Source organism: Lissotriton vulgaris, chromosome 5 (assembly GCF_964263255.1).
Source record: "Lissotriton vulgaris chromosome 5, aLisVul1.2, whole genome shotgun sequence".
Lineage (NCBI taxonomy): Eukaryota > Metazoa > Chordata > Amphibia > Caudata > Salamandridae > Lissotriton > Lissotriton vulgaris.
Window position 1 is genome coordinate 1,344,903,514 of NC_141693.1, and position 26,942 is coordinate 1,344,930,455.

At 47.4% G+C, this 26,942-nt stretch overlaps 1 protein-coding gene and 1 long non-coding RNA gene across 2 annotated transcripts in view; one reads left to right on the forward strand and one right to left on the reverse strand.

Annotated features, from left to right (window-relative positions):
* SYCP1 (synaptonemal complex protein 1) overlaps window positions 1-26,942 on the reverse strand; it is a 5,090,281-nt gene that overhangs the window by 4,875,668 nt on the left and 187,671 nt on the right. The window lies entirely within an intron of this gene.
* The window catches only part of LOC147712574 (uncharacterized), a 112,027-nt gene that overhangs the window by 22,481 nt on the left and 62,604 nt on the right, over window positions 1-26,942 (forward strand). The gene's annotated exons all lie outside the window — the stretch shown is intronic.

Below are 26,942 nucleotides of genomic sequence, written 5' to 3' on the forward strand. Positions count from 1 at the left end.
TGATCCCGATGGGACTTTGTATGTGGATGGTTCATGTTTTAAATTGCCAAATGGTGATGTGACTACTGCGTATGCTGTTGTAACTTTGAATACTGTTGTGGAAGCTGCAAGATTGAATCAGAACTCTGCCCAGGCTGCAGAACTGATTGCTCTCACTAGAGCGTGTGTGTTAGCAAAAGGGAAACGTGTGAATGTGTTTACCGACAGCCAATATGCATTTGGCGTCGCACATAGCTTTGGACGATTGTGGAGAGAGAGGGTTTATGACGTCGCATGGTACGAAGATTCAGCATGGCCAGCTTGTGAATGATCTTTTGGATGCACTTACGTTGCCTAAGCAGGTAGCGATTGTTAAATGTAGTGCGCATCGTAAGGTGACGGATGATGTCGGTCGTGGTAATGCGTTTGCGGATGAGACTGCTAAGGAGACTGCTCGGAACCTTAGCACTCGAATGTATGTGACGAGTTCGGTTAGGTGGCCTACAGAAACGAGCATGTGTGAGGATACTATCGAGAGTGTGAAAGCGATTCAGAATGAGGCCACCGAGACTGAAAAGACGAAGTGGAAAGAAGTGCGGGAAAGTTGGATGCGAATGGTTGTTGGGTTGACTTGTCGGAACATAAGAGATGGATGTTGCCAAATGCGTATGTGCTAGCTGTTGTGACAATGGCACATGGGTTAGCATATATTAGCGTGAAAGGTATTTGTAAGTTGCTGTCCCCTGTGTGGAAGAATGATGGTATCACGAAATGTGCTGAACGGTTGGTTAAGAATTGTATGGTATGTATGTTGTACAATCCTGGTAAGGGAACCCCAACACCTCCTGGCTATTTTGCTCCCCCATCATGCCCTTTTGAGGTGATTCAATTAGACTTCATCAATATGGAGCGATGCAATAACCTGAAATACGTTTTAGTTGTGGTTTGCGCGTTCTCCCGATGGATTGAAGCCTACCCTCTCAAAGACAACACTGCCTTGTCGACTGCGAAAACCCTGTTGAAGGAATACTTTCCTCGGTATGGAATGCCTCGGATTGTATGGTCTGATAATGGAAGTGAGTTTGTGGGGAGTGTGATGAAGAGTGTGTGTAAGGGCCTTGGAATTAATCAAAAATTCCATAGCGCCAATCATCCCCAGTCAGCTGGTTTGGCTGAAGGGTATAATGGCACCCTTAAACTAAAGCTAGCGAAGATTCAGGCTACGACTGGTCTTTCGTGGCCTGACGCTTTACCCTTAGCTTTATTGTCAACAAGGGCGACAGTACACTCCCGAGTAGGGCTTAGTCCCTATGAAATAGTGTTCGGTCGTCCTGCGAATGTTTGGGGGGTCCCTAGACCGGGTGTGTTTTCTAGCCTTGAATACCCAATGTTGATTGACTATCTTCATGATCTGACTGCTAAACTGAGGTTAATTCACCAACAGGTTTACGAAGCACTGCCGACGCAGACGGAGGGTCCAGGCCACCAGCTCCAACCCGGAGACTGGGTGGTTACCCGCAACTTTGCTCGCAAGAAGAATTTGGAACCCGACTTCACTGGACCCTTCCAGGTCCTCCTTGCCACGAGAACTGCCGTCCGTTTGGAAGGTCGAAAAAATTGGGTGCATGCCACTCATACAAAGAAGGTTCCTATACCTTTACCGGCAGACTCGTGGGTGAGGAAGGGCATTGCTTCAGCTGAAACCGAAGGATTGCCGGCTTTTGTACCTTTTAGCGACGCACAACCTGTCGGAGAGTCCTCAGTGCAGCAGAGAGACATTGTTGAACATTTGTCACCAAAAGACTCAAGACCAGAACATTCGGCTGATCAGCAGAACTCTGTTCCCTCATCGGATCCTTTGTTTGATGAACAGACACGTCCTGGGAAAACTCGATACTTTTTGCGATCCAGCACTATAGACTAATAAAGAAATTTCGTTTTGTCCCTTGACAATTGCATTATCCCGTTTGCTACGATCAGTCTGAACACCCGTATTATTGTGATTATTTTTGTATATATTGAGTTTCGTTCCGCATGTGTTTTTGCTTCCACAGCTGAGAGACTTTTTGTACATACATTGTGAATAAAGGCCGTAGGGCCGCGCGTGTACTTCCTTCTGGTTAGTAGGTCTTGACGCTAGGTTAAAGACTGTCGGTTCCTGGGAACTCCTAGGGATTGACTACTGCTACACAGAACGAAGTGCGTCAAGAAACGTTGCGGACGGTCATAGGGGATGGCGTTTTCAAAGCTGATGGACTTGGAAGAAGCTCAGGCGCAAAGATTCAAATTGCAACAACTTATTCGTACCAAATGTTTTATGTTTCAAGTGTTCGTATTGTTTTTGACTGTTTCTGTACTATTGGCGGGTGGGGTGTATTACATGATGTCGTACTTCTTACCTTCTACCATACCTACTCCTACTTCTGACCCTAAGCTTACCTCCACTGCATCCCCTCATTCCTTCCATATCTTACCCGAACACGAACAGGTTAGACGTGCAGAATTCCGAAATAATTCCTTTATCCAGCTCCTTCATCAGCACCAGTTAGTGGTTAATACTACTAATTGTTGGGTGTGTGGGCTAATGCCACATACCACTGATAAGGGAATTTCATATCTGGTCCTACCTTATAGTTCCCAGGGTTCAGATCGAGCATTCCAAACAATGTTTCGGAGCGCACTAGATTCTTACCCCAGTCGAGAGCCACGTTCTCCCTACTCTGGCCCTGGCTCGTATCATAAGCCTTTGTCTATAGCGATAGAAGATTTGGATAGAGATATCTATGAGCCGTCGCTCATCCCAGAGGAAGAGGTACAAGCCTATAGGGTCCTGAGTAAGGTCGAGTATAGTGCGCTCACGAGTGAAAAACAGCTTAGAAGCTCGCCTCCGATATGGGTCGTACCCCACATTGGTAATTTCTGTCTAATGGGTCGTGGCCGAAGATCGAAAGCTCGTCTTGGAGAGAGTGCTTGCTCCGAGAATTACATTCTGCCGATGGTCTCGTCCCCTGTGTTTCTGGCTGCCAAGGGTACATACTTTGTCTGCCATGATCGTGCGTATGCATGGTTGCCCTCCGACTTTGTGGGCTCATGTTTTATCGCAAATCTGTTGCCTCCGACGTTCACTGTAGATGCAGACTATCACAAGACTAGAGTTGTGAGGGGCGTAATTAGCGAAGAGGACACTGCCGGTCAAGAGGCAGGAGACTTTTTCAAGGGTTTCCTCCCGTTTTGGGGGCCTATGGTTAATAGTAGGAACCTGAGACAATTGACTCGAGTGGTGGAATCGACAGCTAATATTACTGCCAGTGCCCTTGGTAATATCACCACAGAACTTCAGGCGGATAGGCTTATGACGTTACAAAACCGTATGGTTTTAGACGTGATCTTAGCAGATCGAGGTGGGGTATGTAAGGTGATCCATTCGAGCTGCTGCATTTTCATTCCAGATAATGCTCCGACCGTCTATCAAGCCATCTCAAAGTTGCATAAGATCTCTGAGTCCATACACGTGGACGTAGGGGATTGGACGCTGCTTGGGTGGTTTTGGGGCCTGATGTCGACTTGGGGTTGGAAGATTCTGATGATTATCGGAGTTGTTGTGGCGTTCCTGTTCACGTGTTGCCTTTGTGTGCAGTGTGGTCCTGCCTTATGTGGCCTCTGTGCTACGACGTGTATAAGACAACTGCCTGTTGCCAAAGGAGCTCGGTTGGACAGAGCGATGTTACAGCAACATCTAGATGGTCTGATGAATATCGAATATGATTCTGACTAGTGCTTGCCTACATGAGGGCAAAAGGAGCGTCTGAGGTTCCGTAACGATTGTAAGTGGTGTTTTCGACTCGCACGAATATGGTCGAGTCTGGTATCTACGAACCGCAAATGACGAGTTTAGTGGGTGTACGCAGTTTCGCTGTGCTAACCTAAACCGTTCGTCTGTTTCGTGGGTTTATCCATCTGTACCCACGGGTTCCATCTTAGATACGGCATCCATTTTGTTTCTTGCCCTCAAGTAGCCAGCGAACGGACGTTGTCCGCTTCGCGACCCTGGGATTCCCAAGACATTTGCGGAAGACACATTTCCTTTGAAAGTGTCTTTATGATGAGGGGGATGATACTGCAAGGCAGATGGCCCCGCTCGAGGTTCATCTTGCCGTGCCGGTCTATTGTCTCAGCCGTGCATCAAATACATCAAAGTGACCCCTCTCGGGGATAATTATGGGAACCAAGTTGTAAACCTTTGTGTACCATGTAAACTTATGGGAGAAATTTGTATAAAAAGGAGCGATCCACAGTAGCAAATTGAAGCAGATCCCGCGAACATACTTGTTGTGTATTTCTCGTGACTTCTGTGTTCCCTGCAGTAAATAAACTTCGAATCTTTGACGCCGAAGGAAGTGTCCCGTGTCTCTGTCACTTGTACGCCGGAACAGGTTACCCACGAAGGTTTCAGGTGTTGTCCCCTGGCACCGCTGGGTCTTAAATAACCCAGTCCTTCACTCCGAACCACCACCTCTTTCCGGACCTTCAAAATAGATCTTAAAACTTAACCCATTTCTTGACCATTATGACCATCTCCAACTCATATGAGGTCAACTTTGTAAATATGTATTTTACTCCTGCTTCAACCTAACGCTGACATTTTTTTTAAACCTTTATTCAATCAATCAATCACAGACATTTATATAGCGCACTACTTACCCGGAGGGTCTTAAGGCGCTGGGGGGGGGGGGGGGGGGGGGAAGATGCTACTGCTCGAATAGCCAGGTCTTGAGCTTCTTCCTGAAGGAGAGGTGGTCTTGGGTCAGGCGCAGGTCGGGAGGGAGGGAGTTCCAGGTCTTGGCGGCCAGGTAGGAGAAGGACCTTCCTCCTGTTGTTGTTCTTCGGATGCGGGGGACGGCGGCGAGGGCGTGGCTGGCTGATCGGAGATGTCGTTTGGGAGCGTAGAAGTTGATGCGGTTGTTGAGGTAGCTTGGGCCTTGGTCGTGTAGGGCTTTGTGTGCGTGGGTGAGGAGGCGGAAGGTGATTCTTTTGTTGACGGGGAGCCAATGCAGGTCTCTCAGATGTCCGGAGATGTGACTGTGTCGTGGGATGTCGAGGACGAGTCTGGCTGAGGCGTTCTGGATCCGCTGGAGTCTCTTCTGGAGCTTGGCGGTGGTTCCGGCGTAGAGGGCGTTGCCGTAGTCCAGTCGGCTGGTGACGAGGGCCTGGGTGACGGTCTTCCTGGTCTCGGTGGGGATCCACCGGAAGATCTTCCGTAGCATGCGCAGGATGTTGAAGCATGACAAGGAGACCCCTCATGACTTGTCTGGTCATGGTGAGGGAGGAGTCCAAGATGAAGCCCAGGTTGCGTGCGTGGTCTGTCGGTTTGGGTGCGCTGCCCAGGGCGGGGGGCCACCAGGAGTCGTCCCAGGCGGAGGGCGAGGAACCCAGGATGAGGACTTCCGTCTTGTCTGAGTTCAGTTTCAGGCGGCTGGTCGTCATCCACTCGGCTACGTCTTTAATCCCTTCGTGAAGGTTGGCTCTGGCGGCGGCGGGGTCGTTGGTCAGGGAGAGGATCAGCTGGGTGTCGTCAGCGTAGGAGATGATGTTGAGGTTGTGTTGGCATGCGATGGCCGCGAGGGGGCTCATGTAGACGTTGAAGAGGGTAGGGCTCAGCGAGGATCCTTGAGGGACGCCGCAGATGACTTCGGTGGCCTCTGACTTGTACGGTGGTAGACGGACTCTCTGTGTTCTTCCGTCGAGGAAGGAGATGATCCATTCCAGTGCCTTCTCCTGGATTCCGACGTTGCTGAGGCGCTGCACTAGGGTGCGGTGGCAGACAGTGTCGAATGCCGCGGAGAGGTCTAGGAGGATGAGGGCCGCTGTTTCTCCGTTGTCCATCAGGGCCCGGATGTCATCGGTGGCAGCGATGAGGGCGGTCTCGGTGCTGTGGTTGGCTCGGAAGCCAGACTGTGAGGGGTCGAGGGATCCATTCATCTCGAGGAAGGCGGCCAGCTGCTTGTTGACGGTCTTCTCGATGACTTTGGCTGGGAACGGGAGGAGCGAGATGGGGCGGTAATTCTTGAGTTCGGTGGGGTCCGCTGTAGGTTTCTTTAGTAGGGCGCTGAGTTCGGCGTGCTTCCAGCTTTCCGGGAAGGTGGCGGTGTCGAAGGAGGTGTTGATGATGTCCCTTAGGTGGGGTGCGATGACCGCGTCGGCCTTGTTGAAGACGTGGTGAGGGCAGGGGTCGGTCGGAGATCCGGAGTGGATGGAGTTCATCATGCGGATGGTGTCTTCGGTGCTGATTGGAGTCCAGGCGTGGAGGGTGGTGGTGGGGGGCGGTGGTTCGGTTGTGGCGTGCATCGGTTGGGTGCTGAAGCTGTTATGTATGTCCGCGATCTTGTTGTGGAAGTAGGAGGCGAGGGAATTGCAGAGGTCTTGCGATGGGGTGATGTCGTTGTTTCCGGCGTTGGGGTTGGAGAGCTCTTTGAAGATGTTGAAGAGTTCCTTGCAATTGTGTGCGTTGTTGTCCAGCCGGTCCTTGAATGCAGTTTTCTTAGTGGCGCGGATCAGTTGGTGGTGCTTCCGGGTGGCAAGCTTGAGGGCGGTCATGTTGTCCGGTGTTGGTTCCCTTCTCCAGGCTTTCTCGAGGGCTCGGCAGTTCTTCTTGGAGCTCTTGAGTTCGTCGGTGAACCATGGGGCCTTCTTGCTGCCGGGTCTGCTGGGTGGGGAAGCGGCGAGTTGGTCGGCTGTGATCTTGTTCCAGCTTCTTCGAGCAACCTGTTGCTGGTGGTGGTGGATCGTCGTTCTACTGAAGGTGAAGTGGACGCAGCTGTGGTCCGTCCACTGGAGTCCAGTGGCGTGGCTGAAGGCGATGTCTTTGCTGGATGAGAAGACGGCGTCGAGGGTGTGTCCGGCGAGGTGGGTGGGGGTGGACACCAGCTGCTTGAGTCCGAGGTTGGCGAGGTTGTCGAGCAGGGTGATGGTGTTGCGGTCTTTATTGTTCTCCAGGTGGAAGTTGAGGTCCCCCAGGAGGATGTAGTCAGCAGAGGGGAGGGCATGCAGGCTGACGAAGTCGGCGATGTCCTCGCTGAATTGTGTGCGTGGTCCCGGGGGTCGGTAGATCACGGTGCCTCTGAGGGTGGTCTTCGGGTCGGTGCGGATCTGGAAGTGTAGGTGTTCGGCGGTTTTCAGGGTGTCGTCGGTGTTGGTCGTGATGTGGATGGTGTCCCTGTGGATGATGGTGATGCCTTCTCCAGTCTGTTTGACGCGGTCTCTTCGGGTGATCTTGTATCCCTCTGGGATGGCGATGGCGATGTCGGGTGCTGAGGAGTCGTTCATCCAGGTTTCCGTGAGGAAGGCGACGTCAGGAGCTGTGGTGTCGAGGAGGTTCCAGAGTTCGATGGCGTGCCTGTGGACGGAGCGGGTGTTGAGCAGGATGCACTTGAGGTGGTTGCTGCTGGTGTTCGGCTTGGCGGGTGCTGGTGTGGGGCAGGTGCGGATGCAGGTGAACTTGCAGGCGTGGCAGCTGAAGGGTCCGTGGGTGCGCCTCAGGGTGGCTCAGTAGCATCCAGGGATCCCGCCGGTGTTAAGTGCGATGAGTTCGGTGGCGTTGTAGGACAGTCGGGTCGTCTTCCGTCGGTGGGGGCCAGGGGTCCTGGCGCTGATCGCGGTCCAGGCGCGGACGGGCGCAGACGGGCTTACCTTTGGCGCGCCTTCGGTGCACAATCGGCGCGCCCGCTGCGCGTGACTGCTGCGCGTTCGCACGGTCGCCATATATGGCCAAGTGCGAGGGAGGGCGGAGCAGCTGGGAGGCGGGAGCGGGGAGGGTACAGAAAGAAAACAGGGGGCGTGGTTAGCGGCGGGAAGCGGGGAGCGGGTAGGGAGGAGACGGGGGAGCGAGAAACAGGCAAGCAGGCAAAAAACAAATACAAATTCACATTTAATTACAATAAATGCAGAGGGGCACACAGCAAGATAGCGGGGTACAGGAGCCTGCAGGTCAGGCGAGCACAGCGCTACACCGTAGGAGACCACGCCGCTCGGTGGCAGGGGGCATGGTCACACGGCGGCGGCCGGGGCAGCGAGGCAGGCAGGCGGGAGGCACACGCAGCAGCTGGTGGCCGTGCGGCGCGGTGGGTGTCCTAAACTAGGTCACACTCACCTGCGTCGCACGGTCGCCATATATGGCCAAGTGCGAGGGAGGGCGGAGCAGCTGGGAGGCGGGAGCGGGGAGGGTACAGAAAGAAAAAAGGGGGCGTGGTTAGCAGCGGTGGCGGGAAGCGGGGAGCGGGTAGGGAGGAGACGGGAGGAGCGAGAAACAGGCAAGCAGGCAAAAAACAAATACAAATTCACATTAAATTACAATAAATGCAGAGGGGCACACAGCAAGATAGCGGGGTACAGGAGCCTGCAGGTCAGGCGAGCACAGCGCTACACCGTAGGAGACCACGCCGCTCGGTGGCAGGGGGCGTGGTCACACGGCGGCGGCCGGGGCAGCGAGGCAGGCAGGCGGGAGGCACACGCAGCAGCTGGTGGCCGTGTGGCGCGGGGGTGTCCTAAACTAGGTCACACTCACCTGCGTCGCACGGTCGCCATATATGGCCAAGTGCGAGGGAGGGCGGAGCAGCTGGGAGGCGGGAGCGGGGAGGGTACAGATAGAAAAAAGGGGGCGTGGTTAGCGGCGGTGGCGGGAAGCGGGGAGCGGGTAGGGAGGAGACGGGGGAGCGAGAAACAGGCAAGCAGGCAAAAAAACAAATACAAATTCACATTAAATAATAATAAATGCAGAGGGGCACACAGCAAGATAGCGGGGTACAGGAGCCTGCAGGTCAGGCGAGCACAGCGCTACACTGTAGGAGACCACGCCGCTCGGTGGCAGGTGGCGTGGTCACACGGCGGCGGCCGGGGCAGCGAGGCAGGCAGGTGGGAGGCACACGCAGCAGCTGGTGGCCGTGCGGCGCGGGGGTGTCCTAAACTAGGTCACACTCACCTGCGTCGCACGGTCGCCATATATGGCCAAGTGCGAGGGAGGGCGGAGCAGCTGGGAGGCGGGAGCGGGGAGGGTACAGAAAGAAAAAAGGGGGCGTGGTTAGCGGCGGTGGCAGGAAGCATTCAAGAAAATACAAGCATGGGCCTACAACCGCGGGGGCTGGCCGCTAGATAGATTAAGACAACCGATATTACAGTACTACACAGCTCATCAGCCGACAACCCAGAGGTTCGGCGGCGATTCAGGACAAAACTGGCATAAGAATGCACAACTAAGTTTCAGAATGAGTCAAAGGTTTCGTTTTATATTATATGAGAGAGGATCAGGTGCCATACAATCAAACCAGATAATGCGGGGGACAGGGTAAGAAACAGGATAGACACATAATAACCACTGTGATGGAGAATCGGCGCCAAAGTATACAGATTGATGCAAATGAACACACAATATACATTCCATGTTGCGCCAATTCTCGGAGCCTGCCCACCCGGAAATCGGATATCAGAAAAGCATGAGCACTAGATACAAGCATACGATAAAAGTCTGAATGATTCGTAGCTATACTGATCCTTAAGAAAGAAAGGGAAGGAAAAGAAAGGCCATAGAAAATAAAAAAGGCAAAATAAAAAAACCCCGTCCAGCCCCCCACCCTGCACCCCTGCAGATGGCTACAGCCTAACCCCACTAGCAGCGTGCCTGTCGCCCCTAATAACTAAAACCCTAAAGGAAGGAACAAGAATGGAGGAGGGCATAGACATTCGGGCTCCCAGCCCCTTTAGACCCCCCGCCAGATACAATCACCCCCTATCAATAAAAGAACACTTATGACAACACTATAGAAGAAAGCAGAGGGTACCGGAAAACACCGCCCAGCCTCTTAGAGCAAGCAGTTACAGGTCGAACACTTGTGAAAGCCACTCCAACCCTTCCCGACCTAGTCAATCCTAACCTTGGCCCTTTCGAACAAGAACACGGACCCCTCCCATCGAGACCCAAAGGCACACAAAGAGGTAATAAAGGAGAAAAGAGTCATCAAAAATCAATCCATGGCGACTCGCAGGCAGTAGGTCCACGGGAACTTTAGACACTGAAGACCTCTCCCTCCTGGATGAACAGTCCCAATGTATCCTGCACAGGAGTCGTAGAGTCACCAAGAAAGGAGAAGACGATTACAAAGTGAAAGGAAAGTCACAAACAAAAGTCAATCAAAATTGGCAACCAGGCCAGAGGTCAGGCGCGCAGCTATAGGTAAAGGACAGTATCAAATAAGATTCAAATAAAAAGTGAACTCTGGCCTGGTTGCCAATTTTGATTGTCTTATTTCAGGTCTGGGCAGCCGCTTGTTTGGTATCATCATGAATAGGGATCAAGAGACACAAGATTTGTTCAAGAAGAAACGCGTTACTTACCTGTAACAGCAGTTATCCAGTATTGGTGTCTTTCATAGATTCACATGCCTGAATCATTCCCTGTCGTCGAGACGGAAGCCTCCGGTACATAGAAAAGTAATGTCCTATAGACATACATAGAGAAAATAGGCCTAAGGGCCTCACCTTAGTAGCCTATCCTTGTCCTTATGTAAAAAGGACCAAACTCTTAGAGCCAGCCAATCAGCTATGACCTCCCTCTAGAACCTTCCTGGCAGGAGCCTCAGTCCCTCAGATTATCGTACGCACCCAGCTAGGTAGGCGTAATACAGTTAGAGAGAGATGTGAGTCCTTCCAGGGGAGGCGGGAGGGTTGCATGTGAATCTATGAAAGACACCAATACTGGATAACTGCTGTTACAGGTAAGTAACGCGTTTCTTATCCAGTATTAGGGGTGTCTTTCATAGATTCACATGCCTGAATCAGAGTAGTCAGCAATACATTATGCACATTTCTGATGTAATCCTGCTATACAGTCATTTTAGATAATACACATATTACCATACGACTTTGAAACAATAGCATAAATCAATATATCATAAAGACAAGAAATGTGCATACCAGGATGGCGGGATGTTGGAAGGCTCACCTCACTGGAATAGATGGCGAAGCACCGCCTGACCCACTGCTGCATCCTTCAGAAGTTCAGCATCCAGGCAGTATTGTCTGGAGAAGGTGTGCGGTGACTTCCACGTCGCCGCTCTGCATATGTCCAAAATCGGCACTCCAGCGAACAGCGCTGCTGATGTGGACATCGCTCTGGTGGAATGCGCTTTAACATTAGCACTCAAAGGCCGTCCGGCCCTGTCATGGCAGAATGCTATCGCTGAGGGGATCCACCTTGAGATGCTCTGTTTCGTTAGAGGCATACCCATCTTTGGCCTACTGTAGGCCACAAATAGCTGTGATGATTTCCTGAAAGTTTTTGTTTTGTCTATGTAAAACTTTAGACACCTTTTGAGGTCTAAGGAGTGTAGCGTCCTTTCTGCTGCGGTGGTAGGGTTTGCAAAGAAAGAACGTAGAACCATCGGTTCATTGAGGTGAAAGACTGAAGGCACTTTCGGTATGAACTTAGGATTTGTCCTCAGTACCAACCTGTCCTGTTTGAACTACATGAAGGGTTCCTGAATGGATAGAGCCTGTAGCTCGCTTAATCTCCTGGCAGATGTTAGAGCGAGTAGCAGAGCCGTCTTCCATGAGATGTACTTGATGGATGCTCGATGAATGGGCTCAAAAGGGTGCTTCATGAGTTGGTTGAGGACTAACTTGAGGTGCCATGTCGGAGGGACCCTTCTAGGTCTCGGGAAGGATCTATATAGTCCCTTTAGGAACTGCTTGATGAGCCTATTGGACCAAAGAGATGGTCCTTTGAAAGTCCTGGTGAATCGTTAGATGGCCGCCAGATGCACCTTTATGGATGCATGCGCCAGTCCTGACTGTGCCAAATGCAGCAGATATGGCAATATCTGTTCGGGTGTGATATGTAGTGGTCTCAGGCCTTGCTCTGAACACCATATGCAGAATCGTTTCCATTTTAGAGAGTATGTTTTGTTGGTACTGTCCGCTCTTGCTTTTGCCAGTACGTCCCTGCATTCCTGCGGGATGTTCAAACTACAGAACTCTCTGTGCTCAGGAGCCAGGCCGATAACCTGAGCGATTGCAGGTTCGGGTGTTGTACCTGCCTGTTGGACATTGTCAGTAGGTTCGGTGCTGCTTCAGACAAATCGGTGTCCTGATGGAGAGGCGATGAAGATCCGAGAACCAGTGCTGCCTCGGCCAGAACGGGGCAATTAGGATCAGGGTACAAGGCTCCGCCTTCATCTTCCTGAGGACCCTGGGAATCATCGGAAATGGTGGAAAAGCGTACGCATATACGCTGAACCAACCGATGGAAAAAGCATTTCCGAGTGACCCTGGTTGGGGACGCCAGCTTGCGTAGTTTGGGCATTTGGTGTTCCCCTTGGTGGCAAACAGGTCGATTCCTGGGACTCCCCATTCTGAGAATATGTGATCCAGTGTACTCTTGTCGAGCTCCCACTCGTGGGAGAGGGATTTTTGTCTGCTCAGGGCGTCCGCAATGGTGTTGTCCTTGCCCGGGACATAGTCCGCCCTTAGCGTGATCCCATGGAGTACAAGCCAGTTCCAGACCTTTTGCGATTCGCGTGATAGAGTGAGCGAACGCGTTCCTCCCTGTTTGTTGAGATAGTGCATCGTCGTGGTGTTGTCCGTTCTGACGAGCACCTGGGAGTTCTGGATGCGTGGTAAAAAGGCTTGTAGTGCCAGATACACAGCCCTCAGTTCCAGAAGATTTATATGGAGTTGCTTCTCCTGATTTGTCCATTTGCCGCTTATTCGAAGGTCCTGGAGGACAGCTCCCCAGCCTTCCAGGGAGGCAACCGTGGTGATCACCAGAGGTGTTGCTGGAAGTAGGAATGGCAGTCCTATAGACAGATTCTTGTGACTCCTTCACCAGTCCAGACTCTTGGATATTTGTGGTGTTATCTTCACAATGTCCTCGAAGGAACCTGTACTCTGTGTCCATTGGTTCGTGAGGGCTTCTTGCAATGGGCGCATCCTGAGTCTGCAGTGAGGGATGAGGAGTATACAAGAAGACATCATTCCTAGGAGTGATTTGTAGGTTCGAACTTTTAGGGACTTCCTTGATGCCACAGCCGTGGCCAGAGATATTATTTTGTTTGTCCTCTCCTTTGAAGGGAATGCCCTTGCGCACTCCCGTGTTCAAGGTTGCCCCGAGGAAGGTGATGTTTCTTGTAGGGGTCATGCAGGATTTCTCGAGATTGAGGGTTAATCCTAGCTGCTGAAAAAGAGAGGTGCAGGCGTTGGAGGATTCGGTCACGCCTGCAGCTGAAGGTGCCTTTACCAGCCAGTCGTCGAGGTAGGGGAAGACTTGGTGACCCATTTGACGCAGTAAAGCTGCCACCGGTGCAAGGCACTTGGTGAAAATCCGCGGAGCGGATTTGAGGCCAAACGGTAGGACCTTGAATTGGTAATGCTGTCCTGCCACTTCGAATCTCAGGAATTTTCTGTGACACTTGAGGATTGGGATGTGGTAGTAGGCATCTTGGAGATCCAAAGATGTCATGAAATCTCCTTTTTCCAGTATGCCTAGTATTTCTTGGATCGTCACCATCCTGAACGACTGACTTTTCAGGAAAGAGTTGAGCGCCCTGAGGTCTAGAATGGGCCTCCATTTTTTCTCCTTCTTGCTTATAAGAAAGAAGCGGGAATAGAATCCTTTCCCTCTTAGAGACGATGGAACTCGTTCGATTGCTCCTTTCTTCAGCATCGCAGATATTTCCTGGAGTAGCAGGCGTAGATGTTTGTGTGGCAGTCTGCGGGGAGGTGTTGCAGGAGGGATGGTGGTGAATTCTAGGGAATGGCCGAATCTTATTAATTGAAGTACCCACCGATCTGTGGTGATGAGATGCCAATTGTTTAGGAAATGGGTCAATTTTCCTCCAATCTTTAATGAGGGATATAGTTGCTGGACTGGCTGGAGTAATTGGTCACTGGCGGCCGCCAGTGCCCCTCTTTTGGTTTTTGCCCCTGAAGTTTGACCTTCCGTAAGAAGACTGACGACCCTGTTGCTGCTTCTGTTGGTACTGAGATTTATTCTGGTAGGAATACGTGGACCTATTTTGATAGGATCCTCTGTAGGAGGACTGTCCCCTAGATTTGTTGCCTCGAAAGGACTGGTTCAGTGCCTGTAAATTACCCAGTGCTCTAGCAGTATCAGTGTCTTTCTTTATCGTTTGGAGCGCCTCGTCAATCTTGTCACCAAAAAGGTGCTGGCCGTCGAAGGGCATGTCCAGCACTTTCGTCTGCACCTCTTGTCTGAACGACGTTGCCTTAAGCCATCCTTGACGGCGCAGGACTGCTGCCCCAGCTAGTTGACGAAAGCCAGTCATGGCTGCATCTATGGCACAATCAATGATTTCAGCTGCCGAGGTTTGACCCACCGTAAGCAGTGCCTTGACTTCCCCCTGAACTGTGTCAGGCAGTTCCGTTAAATATGGGACTATATCTTCCCAGAGTTGGCGGTTATAACGCCCCAACAGAGCTATGGAGTTGGCCACTTTGATGGTCATGGCCGATGTTGTTGTAAACCGTTTACCGATTGTGTCCAACTTCCTGCCTTCCTTGCCCGGAGGGGCCGACAGAGGAGAGGAAGGGTTGCGAGAGTTCTTTTGGGCCGCCTGGGTTACAACCGAATCCGGTTTCGGGTGCCCATTTAGGCAGGCTGCCGCTGTAAGTGGGGCCTTGTATTTTTTATCCAGGCGCGGAACAACCGCAGGTACAGAGGCTGGTGTCAGCATCAGTTTCTTTCCCTGGTCCCAGAGAAATTCTATTATTGGTAGAGACTTCGTTGTTTTCTGTGTTTGCTCCTTGAAGTCATGTAAGAAGCACTCAGTCTCAGTCGATTCCATCACCATATGAAATCGCTTTGCCGCCCTTTCCACTATTTTATGGAAACCGCCAATATCCACTGGTGGTGAATCTGCCTGGCGTGGTTGGGGTGAAGCTGGGGAAGACGCTACATACTCTTCCTCCTCTTCATGGTCCGACTGGATTTCCTGGACTTCTTCCTCTTCCAGTTCCTCATCTTCTTCCTCATCTGATGACACTATCACCTGAGGTAGGACTTTCTCATGGCGGACCTGAGTAACTGGCCGAGTCTGTTTTGGGGCTGCCGCTGGAGTATTTATAGCAGGCGTCTGGCCCCCTGTCTCAGTTGCCGGTGTTTCCGGGAAACGTTGTTTGTAGTCCTGGATAAGGTATTTAAGGTCATTAACAATAGAAGCGGGAAGGCATACCATCGGGGTGACCTCCGTGCGAACATGAGTTTGGACAGAGTGTTCATGGTAACTCATTTCCTCCTGTTCCTCGTCCGTGCTCTGACATTTTACATGAAGGTCTGAAATGGAGGTAGCTTGATCCAGGAGTACTTCTTCTTCAGATTCTTCACTCTGGAAAATTTCTGAAGGCAAAAGAGTTTGCACTTTACTTGTTGTTTCCGGTGTAATTTGCTGCTTGGCTATCTTGCCAGTCGCAGAACCTGTTGCAGGAGCCCCTGCCGTTGTTGCTGGTGTCGTCGACGGTGGCAGGGTCAGAGACGACATTTCTACCAGCTTGGATTTCTTCCATGGCTCAGAAATGGCCAAAGTCGACGACGAATCGCCCGTCGACGGTGTCCTCGTCGACGGTAAGGCGTTCGTCGACGGTACCTCCGTAGACGATATTTTGATCGTCGACGATGTCTTCGACGTCGATGCGCTCGTCAACGATGCGCTCTTCGACGTTTCATTCCTCGTCGACGTCCTTGTCGTCGACGTCTTCGTCTTCGTCGTCGACGCCTTCGACGTCAACATGATCGCCGACGGTGGGCTTTTCATCGCCGACGCCGTCGTCGACGGTGTAATCTTCGTCGTCAACGAGGTCTTCGACGTCGATGACGGTTTCAGTAGGATTATAGATGGAATAGGTTTACCTGCTGACGACGATGAAGGAGTTGTCGCCGTCGATGGTTAAACCGACGACGCTGTCGTCGTCGACACAGTCGTTGTCGCTGTGGTAACTCTTTTTTGCGTTGAGGAGGACGTCGCATGCCTGCTGGACGACTGTGTAGGCTTCTTAAAAGTCTGGGGGTCCTTGGCAGACACTGAAGATGTTGTTGATCTTGCCTCTGAAGACTTCTTTTGTGCCTTCATAGGAGGAGTGTCTGAGGGGCCAGGGGAAGTCACCCTTGGCCTCTTTAGGGAGGCTTCTGAGGTCATTGAAATGCTCCCCTCTGAAGATTCCACATTCTCCCTCTCCTTGAGCCTGTCAAGCCAGATGAGCAGACGACCTTCTCTGTCCCTCAAGGTCTTGTTGGGGAAAGACCTACATATTTTACAGTCTTTAGGGACGTGGTCTGGATAAAGGCAATATAAGCACAGGCATGCTTATCCTCCACATGTAGCCTTTTCTTCCCACATGAAGAGCAAGCCCTGAAAAGGGCTTTCTTCTAGGACTCAGACATGTCAGAAGTCAGAAGAAATAAATCACTTACTGCAGTGATAAGTGGTTTGAAGTAATCCTTGTCTTTTTTTTTTGGAAGAGATCCTGAGGAGAACTCAGGCTGGAGACTCCCTAGCACAACGTGCAGTAGAAAATCTGAGGGACTGAGGCTCCTGCCAGGAAGGTTCTAGAGGGAGGTCATAGCTGATTGGCTGGCTCTAAGAGTTTGGTCCTTTTTACATAAGGACAAGGATAGGCTACTAAGGTGCGGCCCTTAGGCCTATTTTCTCTATGTATGTCTATAGGACATTACTTTTCTATGTACCGGAGGCTCCCGTCTCGACGACGGGGAATGATTCATGCATGTGAATCTAGGAAAGACACCCCTAATACTGGATAATCTCAGTTCAGGTACTTCTATTAGTGCAGCAGTAGCATCAACTAATAAAGTTAAAAATGAAGGATTACGAGCTAAATTTGTCAAATTTGAGAGGCTTAAGAGATTAGAGTTGAATAAGTGGTGGGATGCAGCTACATTAAAGCAATACCTCGCCCTCAAACGTATACCTCGTGGTTTAAGATCACAGATAGTTCCGACTTACGAGGATTTAGATCCTGACCTTCTGGACCGTTGGGAGAAAGAATTGACTAATAGTTCTAATAATCTTATACAGATTCTGATTGAAAATGCTGAAAGAAAAATTGCTAAACTGCTTACTGAGATCCAAACTTGTTAAGATGAGATCAAAGAGTTAAATCTACCAGAGTCTACAATTAAGAATTACACTATATTAGATGAGATACTTACTAATTTACAGGCAGACATTAAACGTAGAAAAGCTAGAAAAATCAAGCGGGATGAGCACGACTATAAAACTGGTCGTATTTTTACATTTGTACGCAGATTTGATTATCTAGTAGATAAAGAGAGGGCCTCTAAAAAAACTGTTACTCCTTCAAGTTCAGAGGTCCCTTCTTCTTCTAGCAGTGTGTCTACCAGTGAAAATGAGGATGAAGTAACTACAGGTCAGATTCTAGATAATACTTTTTTCCAAGAGGTACGTCGGTTCAGGATGGGGAATCGAGAACCAATAGGGAGAACAAGAGACACAAGCGGGCAAAGACAAGGAGAGGTACAAGAGGAAAAAGGAGGAGAGAAAAGAAGAGTAGGGATGAGGACCCGGTCCTGGAAATAAACAGTACAGAAATGAATGAGATAGAGATTATCAACCTTTCTCCTTATGTACTGTCAGATAATATGAATTCACTATTAAAAAAAGGTTTGGGATTTTGTCCGACTACGAGTATTGATTGGTATACTGCTATGATTGATGTATATAAATTTGCAAGGTTACTCAAACTTAAGAAATATTTCTCAAATCAAGACATTGAACGGAGGCATGTTTCACCGATAACTACATTATCCAGTGACATTACTATACAGGAAGTTTATGACACAAAACTCCTTCTCTCGATTACAGAGAATGAAGAAGATCCTATTACTATGAGTACCTTATTGCAAGATTTAGAAATTAAACAAAGTTCCTCTACCAGTAGTGGACTTAAAACCAAATCAAGATGGATACCTCAATTATCGGCAGGGAATATGATAGATTCATTCTATAAAGCAGTTAACCTAGATATAGATCGTTTAATTGCCAAAGAGAAAAGGTGTTCTTTTTTTCCCTCACCTGGTAACCTGAGTAGACAAGAAAGGTTGGCTTTAAAATCTCTGTCATCCAATCCAGAACTGGTTATACGCAAGGCAGATAAAGGTGGCAACATCGTTATAATGAACCGAAATGACTACAATGATGAAATTTTGTCACAACTTAACAATGAAAAATATTATTCACAAGAGTCAGCCAGTCCCCTATCACAAGTTACAGAGATGATTAATATGAGACTTAAACAATGGTATGATGTTGATACACTAGAATATGATGATTATGTTTATTTACGAGTAGAGTTTCCAAGGGCCCCCTGCTTGTACTGTCTACCTAAAATACATAAGAAACGTGAGAAACCACCGGGGAGGCCGATTATTTCTGGTATTGGTAGTCCAACAGAGAGACTCTCTCAATTTATTGATGTGTTTATAAGACCTTATAACGGAGAAACGTCCATCACATATTGAGGACACCAAACATGTCCTCAATTTGATGAATGATGTAACTTGGGAATCAGATATGATCCTCGCTACATTAGATGTAGTCTCATTATATTCGAATATTGACCACGCATTGGGGATGAGAGCAATGGAGAGCTTTCTGAACAAAAGATCTGCAGAATATTTTGATCATACACAAATGATAATGGAAATGACTAAGACTGTTTTAGAAAATAACATCTTTCTATTTGAGAATAAGTGGTATAGACAGAATCTTGGTACTGCAATGGGCTCCAGATTTGCTCCATCTTTTGCCAATCTCTTCATGGGATGGTTTGAGGTGGAGTGGATCTGGGGCACCAGTGGCGCACAATGGATTGATCATATTTACTATTGGGGACGATATATTGATGATTGTCTTTTAATCTGGAGGGGCACCTCTACGGAACTACACAGTTTTTTCGACTATTTGAATACAAATGAAGTTAACGTGTCTTTTACTACTTGTTACAGTGACTGTAAACTCACCTTTTTGGATATTGAGCTGTTTGTTGATGGGGACAGACTTTGTAGTCGGATGTATCGCAAAGAAACTAGTTGTAATGCACTGTTACATGCTGGTAGTTGTCACCCGAAAAGCCAAATTAATGCAATTCCATACGGGGAGATGCTCAGAGCCCGTAGGAATTGCTCACAGGACTCAGATTTTGAATATAACTTGTTAGATATGGCTAAAAGATTTACAAACAGAGGTTATAACAAGAAAACAGTTACTCAAGCTATATGTAAAGCCAAGCGAATTAAACGAAATGATACATTGAAACATAAACAAAGTAACAGTCAAGAGTGGAAATCACAAAAGATTAGACTGATTACAAACTTTGGCATGGGTAGCCATAAATTATATTCTATAATAGACAAATATTGGCACCTTCTGAAACATGACAAGGATATATCTTCCTTTCTAACTGAGAGACCATTGTTAACATTTAGAAAAGGAATTACATTGGCGAACATTGTTAGTCCAAGCTATCCACGACCAATATCTAGAGATAACTGGCTAACAGATAGACGGACAGGTTTCTATTACTGTGGGAGATGTAGCTCATGCAGATGGGCATGCAAAAAGATCCAGTATTTTGAATACAACAATACAGGCAAATATACTATCAAGTCAATTATTACCTGTGACACTACTTTTGTAGTTTACGTTATTGTATGTACATGTAATAAGATTTATGTAGGGAGTACTGTGAGAAGACTGAAAGACAGAATGATTGAACACTTTCGTGCATTAAAAAATGGGGATACTAGATACCCAATTGCTGCCCATATTGTACATAATTGTCATGAAAGAGATAAACATCAATTTATGTACCATGGGATTGAACATGTTACAATGGATATGCGTGGTGGCAATAGAGTACTCAAATTGAGACGCAGTGAAGCTAGATGGATAATGAAACTTATAGCGTTTGAAGATGGTCTTAATTTGGATTCTGAGTTACAGTATTTCTTAGGTGAATGAACTGAGTACTAGGTAGATTGTAACTTGCTGTCAGATTATTATACACGCCTTGTTAATGTTATGGAAATATTATGCTAACTCATGTTTTATTCTTGTTCTGACCATTGGATGTAAATCAGCTAGTGTATTGAATATGAAGCTTGGTATCTGTTAATATACATAATGTATATAGATGATCATGTTATTGTTATGTGGAGCTACATACGGCTCCTACTTGTTCTAATTGATGTAGCACATTTATGGAATAGATTATACAATATGGTGAAATCATAAAATTGCAATTGTTATGTGAAGTTATATAGTCAATATTGATGCAATTGATATCAGTGCTTTACTTTATCTATGACTCTTTTACTTTCCCCCTTTTCCTAAGTTAATTCTTATAAATGGTGTACTCTTTTACATTATTTTATTTCTCATATAGTAGGAGAATACTGAAACAAGGGTGCAGGAACCGTAATAAGGGTATACAAGTCCATGTGTTTACTTCGATTAACCTCCGTGGCCTAGGTGCATAGTGCAAAACAATCAGTTTTGAAATCACCGGTTCGAATGGGCTAGTGGCAATATTTATGCCGGTTCCGTTTGTTATTTATGCTTTTGTGGGATGATATTATAAATTTTACCCTCACAATTTAGAGAGTTAGACCAAGATCGTTGTTATTACAATTTAAGAATTACACAAAGAAAGATTTGTGACAAGTACAGTAACTCGCCGTATGTTTGCTTAAATAATAGAGATAGGACTAACTTTATTTCGCAATACAACGTCGGACTTAAGATAGCAGTGGAAATATGGTTATTAATAAACATGAGTACTTATTAAATACATTTTGTATAAATCGTAATAATACGGAGAACATTAAGAATTTTAAGAAGCGTTTGGTTGACATAATACGCATATCGGTAACTGGGTCGAATTTAAATCCAGTTTATCGAAGAACCGTATTTACACACTAAAAATTCATTTCGGCATATATACAGGAAGAATGGAGATATAGTCACCAACTAAATGAGATTAATATATTACAATATGGCGCTCACGGTTTAAGTCCGAGAGTAACCATTTAAATATGGCGCCTATTGACAAAGCAAACGCGAAAGCCGGGAATTACACGAGGAAACATTGCGGAGAGTAGACAGGTGAGCGCTTATACCGATACGACTGGGGGCAGTTTTGATTAGTTATACCGCTCCCATATGCATCTTTTGGTACACGTACTCGTGTATTTAGCTAACGCGACCTGCTATACCATCCCTAAATGATATTTTCGTCTGTTATTCTAGGGGCAGTTTTATTAGTTTTACCGCTCCCATATGCATCTTTTGGGTAGACGTACTCGTGTATTTAACTAACGCGACCTGCTATACCATCCCTAAATGATATTTTCGTTTGTTATTCTAGGTACACGTACTCGTGTATCCAGTTACTATACATGCTGTTGAATTGTTCGACGTTTTATTCGGTGAGGATAAACGTGTAAGAAGAGAGGTGAGGAGATATATGTACATTTATCGTTTTCAGCTGTCTATATATAGTAATACATCTGATTACTAAGAAGATGTACTGCACATTATGACTGGCATAATGCACCATGTCTTTATATTTAAAACTTATCATTATTAAATGTGAGACTGACTTGGACAGTATACCTCTATTTCAGGTTCTTCTTACTTGTCTCAACAAATTTTGAATACTTTGACCTATTGACTATGTCAAGACTAGATTGTATTGAGGTAATACTTTACCTTTACAAAGTGTTTTATATGGTACGTTTGGGATTATTCTAACTTTATAAATACTTCCTTACCAATTAGGGTATATACTCATTTCTCACTTGGGTGACTTTTTGATTCTTATTGGCAGTTTGGTAGCCTCTTTATTTGACTTTACAAGCATCACATACCCTTTCGGTGATTTCTAATGGGTAATGTAACAACCAGCATTTGGACTGGTGGATGTATATAATATTGTAAATTTGTTTGGGTTTCAGCCCTGATGAAGTCTGTTGATGCAAAGATTAGCATCAGACGAAACACGTGTTGGCTGAATGACAATTAAGAACTGGATTGAAGAATAATACCATTATAGATAGGATTGGTGGATTACTTCCTATAACTGATATTTTTGTTGCAAGAGAGACATTACTTCTGCACTTGAGCAGAACTGTTCATTATACCGGGTTGGCGGATTGATGCCGTGTCAGATATAATTGAGGAGCTCAAAGAGATACTGTTCACAAACAAAAGTCTCCGGGAGGGTAACGCCTTTTGATGTCTCCAGAGTCGGAGTGGCGGAAGGTTCGGTGATACCATGACATCCTCGGGAACACCGTCTCCCAGGGCACCATCCGATGGTTCCAATGCTTGTTTCCTCATGGGGCTCTCGCACGGAGTCAAAATGGCCACGGTTTGAATGGCTGCAGATTCCTGTTTCAACCGTAAGGCCGGGTCCGGGTCTACCAGGAGCATCTCAGATAGGCGCGAGTCCAATGTGCTCAATAAGATATCCACCTGTGATCGAAACGCCCAAATTTCCGCCAGTACTGACCTCAGCGATGGCTCATTTATCGTTCGATCCACGGTCTCATGCCCGATATCAATCCCAATCACCTCCCCGTGTGAATCCGGCTTCCACGGGGGGGACAAACAGGATCGCAAACGTGCAGATGCGGAGGGTGACCGGTCTTTGTTCGCAGCCACGGTCCACACCGTTAAGGCCGCAGGCCAGAGGCCCCGAACCACCAACCCCGGCGGCCCGGATACCGGGTCCGCGGGATGGGAACCCCCACTCACAGCCAGCAATAAGCAGAATCACTCCTCCATCGATAATGAGCAATTGAAACGATCGCCGCCAAATTCAGGCTTAAACAAAGCCTCCACTCTGGTTGACCGGACCCAGCCTGGTTCTTCTGGCCGATGTTGTTGCACTGCAGCCCGGCTGTGAAAGTACTCGAGGCCCCGCTGGAGCAGGCCGCAAACTTCAACACGTCAGAACTTCTTCCAACAAGCCGATAAAAGTTTCCGGATTTCACCATCGGAGTGCGGAACAGTTTATGCACACAGAGACCAGGCGTAAAGTCAGGATAATGTAAAGGATATCGCGGCGGGTTACGGAGGTCGGCGGAGCCGGGAGCCTAAGCAGCCATCTTGTTTGCTGACGTAGCTCCTCCTCCCCAACGCTGACATCTTTGATATTTCATCATTACATATAAATATGCAACCTGTTAGCGTCGTAACTGCATATATGTAACTTGTTAGCGTGATCAGCCTATCTTGTGTACCTGTAACTGTATATATGTAACTTGTTAGCATGTTTAGTTCTTTTGTAAAGCACTCGGACACCTTTGAGTAAAGTTCTCACTATATAAAACTGCATTAAATAAATAAATAAATAGCTTGTGACCTGGCTCCACCATTATTTCAATTTACAACTTTCAATCGAATCAGCATTCCTCATTGTGTGTGTATTTGTGTGTGTGTGTGTGGGGGGGGGGGGGTTATGCAGTCCTGTGAGCTTTGAAGTTGGATGCCTGCGAGAACACGAGCAGATGCAGGAAAAGGAAAACAAGTTAGAAAGCAAGGTGGAGGGGCCATCACACGTTGTACATCGTAATGGCCAGCCAAAGTGTTTTCTGAGTGAAATTGCTTACGATGAAGCTAAGCCCACAAAGGAGGGACATTTAAACGAATGCTCCAAGAACAAGCCAGCATTTGTAAATGACCCAGATAACAGCCAAAGGCAATTGGTAGGTGAGCCAGAGCCAGTAGCAGAGGATACAACAGGTCTTCAAGGCTCGACCGAAAAATCTTCAAGAGTAGGGTTTACTACAGGACAAAGAAATCAGTCCTCAGGCAGCTATTTTACCTCAGTTCTGAGAGGAGGGAAACGAGCGGTTTGATCAGGCAAAAAGACCCTTTGTCAGATGACATCTTGCCTGAAATTTAATTCAAAGCAATAAAGCATACAATTATTAAACATCACACCAAACATGGAAAGCTCCCTAGATGATTTCCTTAATGAAGTATTATCGGAAAGTTGAACTCTAAAACCATAATGCAAAGTCGAACCAGGCCACATGCAAAAAATTCAGGGTTATAGCGTTTCATGGAACTTCAAATGGGTCATCCTTGCACTGACCACTGCAAACCCTTCTCCATATTTTAGGATAACATAATTTGGCAGATGGTGGTCGACAAACTTCCTATAAGAAAACTATGCAACACAATGGCAAATTTTAAAATCTGAAATTGTAAGAAATTAGGTTATTGGCTGCGATAGAAGGAAACCCCACTCAGGCAACAACAACAATCCTTGTCGGGGTGAACCACAAAAGTCAATAACTTAACCTTTAAACCGCTGTAGCTTGCCACCAATGCAGTCGGGCTTAACTTGGAGGCAACATGTAAAGTATTTATACAGCACACAAAACAGTATTAAAGTAAAAACACAACACAAGACAAATCTCAAACAAATTTGCAAAAAGCCAGTAAATTGTAATAAAGACAATGATTTGCCTATTCACTGCCGTAGGACTCCTAACTTTACTACTCCTAAACTGAGACAAATCCTAACTTTAAGACTTTCGGTATTCACAGAATGCATTTAGGAGTCCTAAAGTTAGGAGTCCTAACTTTACTACTCCTAAACTGAGAAAAAAACCTAATTTTAAGACTTTCGGTATTCACAGAAGGGATTCAGGAGTCCTAAAGTTAGGACTCCTAAATTCTGTGAATAAAAGAAATGAGTAAGTGCCTTCGGTGAATACCAAAATGGTAGTAAGTTTAGGATTTTGTCTAAAGTTAGTTCTGTGAATCGGACCCAAAGTGGTTATGCCCTGAGACAGCACACTACTGGAAGGCGGTGATGCGTACGCTCTCCCAGGTCACGAGTGTCACGATTCTTCCAGACCCGAGATGCTGTCTCCTCAACTTCTGGGAACCTACGAATTAAACACTGTTGCTCAGGACTGGGTTATTCTGGGTATGACAGTGGCAAAATGAAACATTGCACAACGTTGGGGATCCAGACTTAGCTCTACCCTTAATCAATGGTGCAAAGATATGGACATGGCGATGATGGCGGAAAAGTCTGTGTATGTTCACCGAGAGTGCCCCAAAAAATGGACAAAGGTTTGGGGGAGCTGGAACACTTACAGGGGTAATATATGTGAGCCCCCAAATGGGATGAGTCTGAGTCGGATATTAGTGAATGAACACACTGTACAATATGATGTTTATTGACCGCACTTTGACGGATCTCCTGGGCACACGGGTTTGGGCTGATGAGTTTCTAGTATGTAAAACAATAGGATTAAATTATGTACAATATTCTATCTATGTCTGTACACCATGTGAAATATACTGTCAATGTAACGCTAAAAGAAATGTTAATAAAAAAACTCTTGAGGGCTCCCGCAGCGCAGGACGCCTCTTCACTGCAGCCACTGCCGCTGCTACAGACGGCGGGGCAAAGAACTGCAAGTCCCATCAGCATTGCGCCCCACGTCACAACCGCGCCATTCACCAGGCCAGGAGGCACATGAAAAACTCTTAAGGGGTCCTGCAGCGCGGGAAAGATCTGGGCAAAGCCCAGGCCAAAGGCGTTTCTGTCCTTGCCCGTAATCGCCCGGAAGAGGCTGGGCTGGGCCACCCCCTTCACATCTTCAGCTCAAGGACCTGGGCTGTTAATCTTTAATGTACTGTTTGACACCTTGATCATCATCTACCAATTGCCCCATCTTTGCTTCGCCCGTTACTTTGTATTATCCTCTGCAAATTTGATTTGCTGACTTATTGTCTTTTCTATTGTCTGCTTGGCCTGGGGAAAAGGAAGAGGATAGAGGCTGGGGTGGGAGGTGCAACAAAGAAGAGATCCAAGAAATGGTCCCAGGCTTCATGGCATGAAATTGGGAATTAAGGGGTGCTCGGGGTGAAAGTGCTATCCCGTATCAAGACCATCGTCGCTGATTGCGTAGGGTTGCTTATGTCACCGTCTCTAGCTACAGACACCCTCAACCTTGAAACCACCCTTAAGCCTTTCCACTCACACACCTCAGTTGGGTCCAATAGCACTGGGTATGGGAATATTCCAACTTTATTTAAGAAAGTGGCTAACAAAACTCAGCCAACACTAATTCCAACACCAGCTCCAGAAGCCTCAATAGATCATTCTTCTAACCTTTTGTGTCCCTCAAGTGAAGTGTGTCCTTCTGAGATTACTACACTAGCCGACCTTCCCTTGAGTAATCTTTTTGCCCTTCTTGCAGATAATCTGGCCACAAACGATACACATAGTGACCTGGAGTATACAAGTACACCCGACTTTGGGCTAATTACGCACTCCCCTCAGTGAAAAACGGAGGCTGCCAATGAATTTACACCCTTTAACTTGGACCTTCAGAGCAAAATAGCTGCCCTAAAAGGTTCTATTGAGACTCTGACTACTCTAGTGTCAAAATCTCTCAAATTAGAAGAATGTACTAGAACTCAGCCACCTCATTTGTGTCCACCTCACTTAACTATGCTAACTTGAGGACGGGCCTGTATTGTCCCCTCCTAAGCAAATCAGCCTCAATGCTTCGAATAGGAACACTGCCCTCCAGCTTGGCCCATTTGATTGCAACAATAGGGCACTGGATATCCCATTGTCTGCCCATCACAGGATTCAGGAGGATCAAGGTGAGAAATATAGGGGTGCACTACTGGACCTAGCTGGGCAAGGGACGCTGTCAAAGCAACGCCCCAGAAATTGAAAAGAAATTGCAGTAGGACATCTCTACCCTCCCTAACTCCCCCAATCATCTTACCCCATGCACATCGCTTCCCTGCCCACAACTATTTATTTGACCAATATTCTTAAGGTGGAAAACAACAGCTCCAAATATGAGAACGGAGAAACGCTTA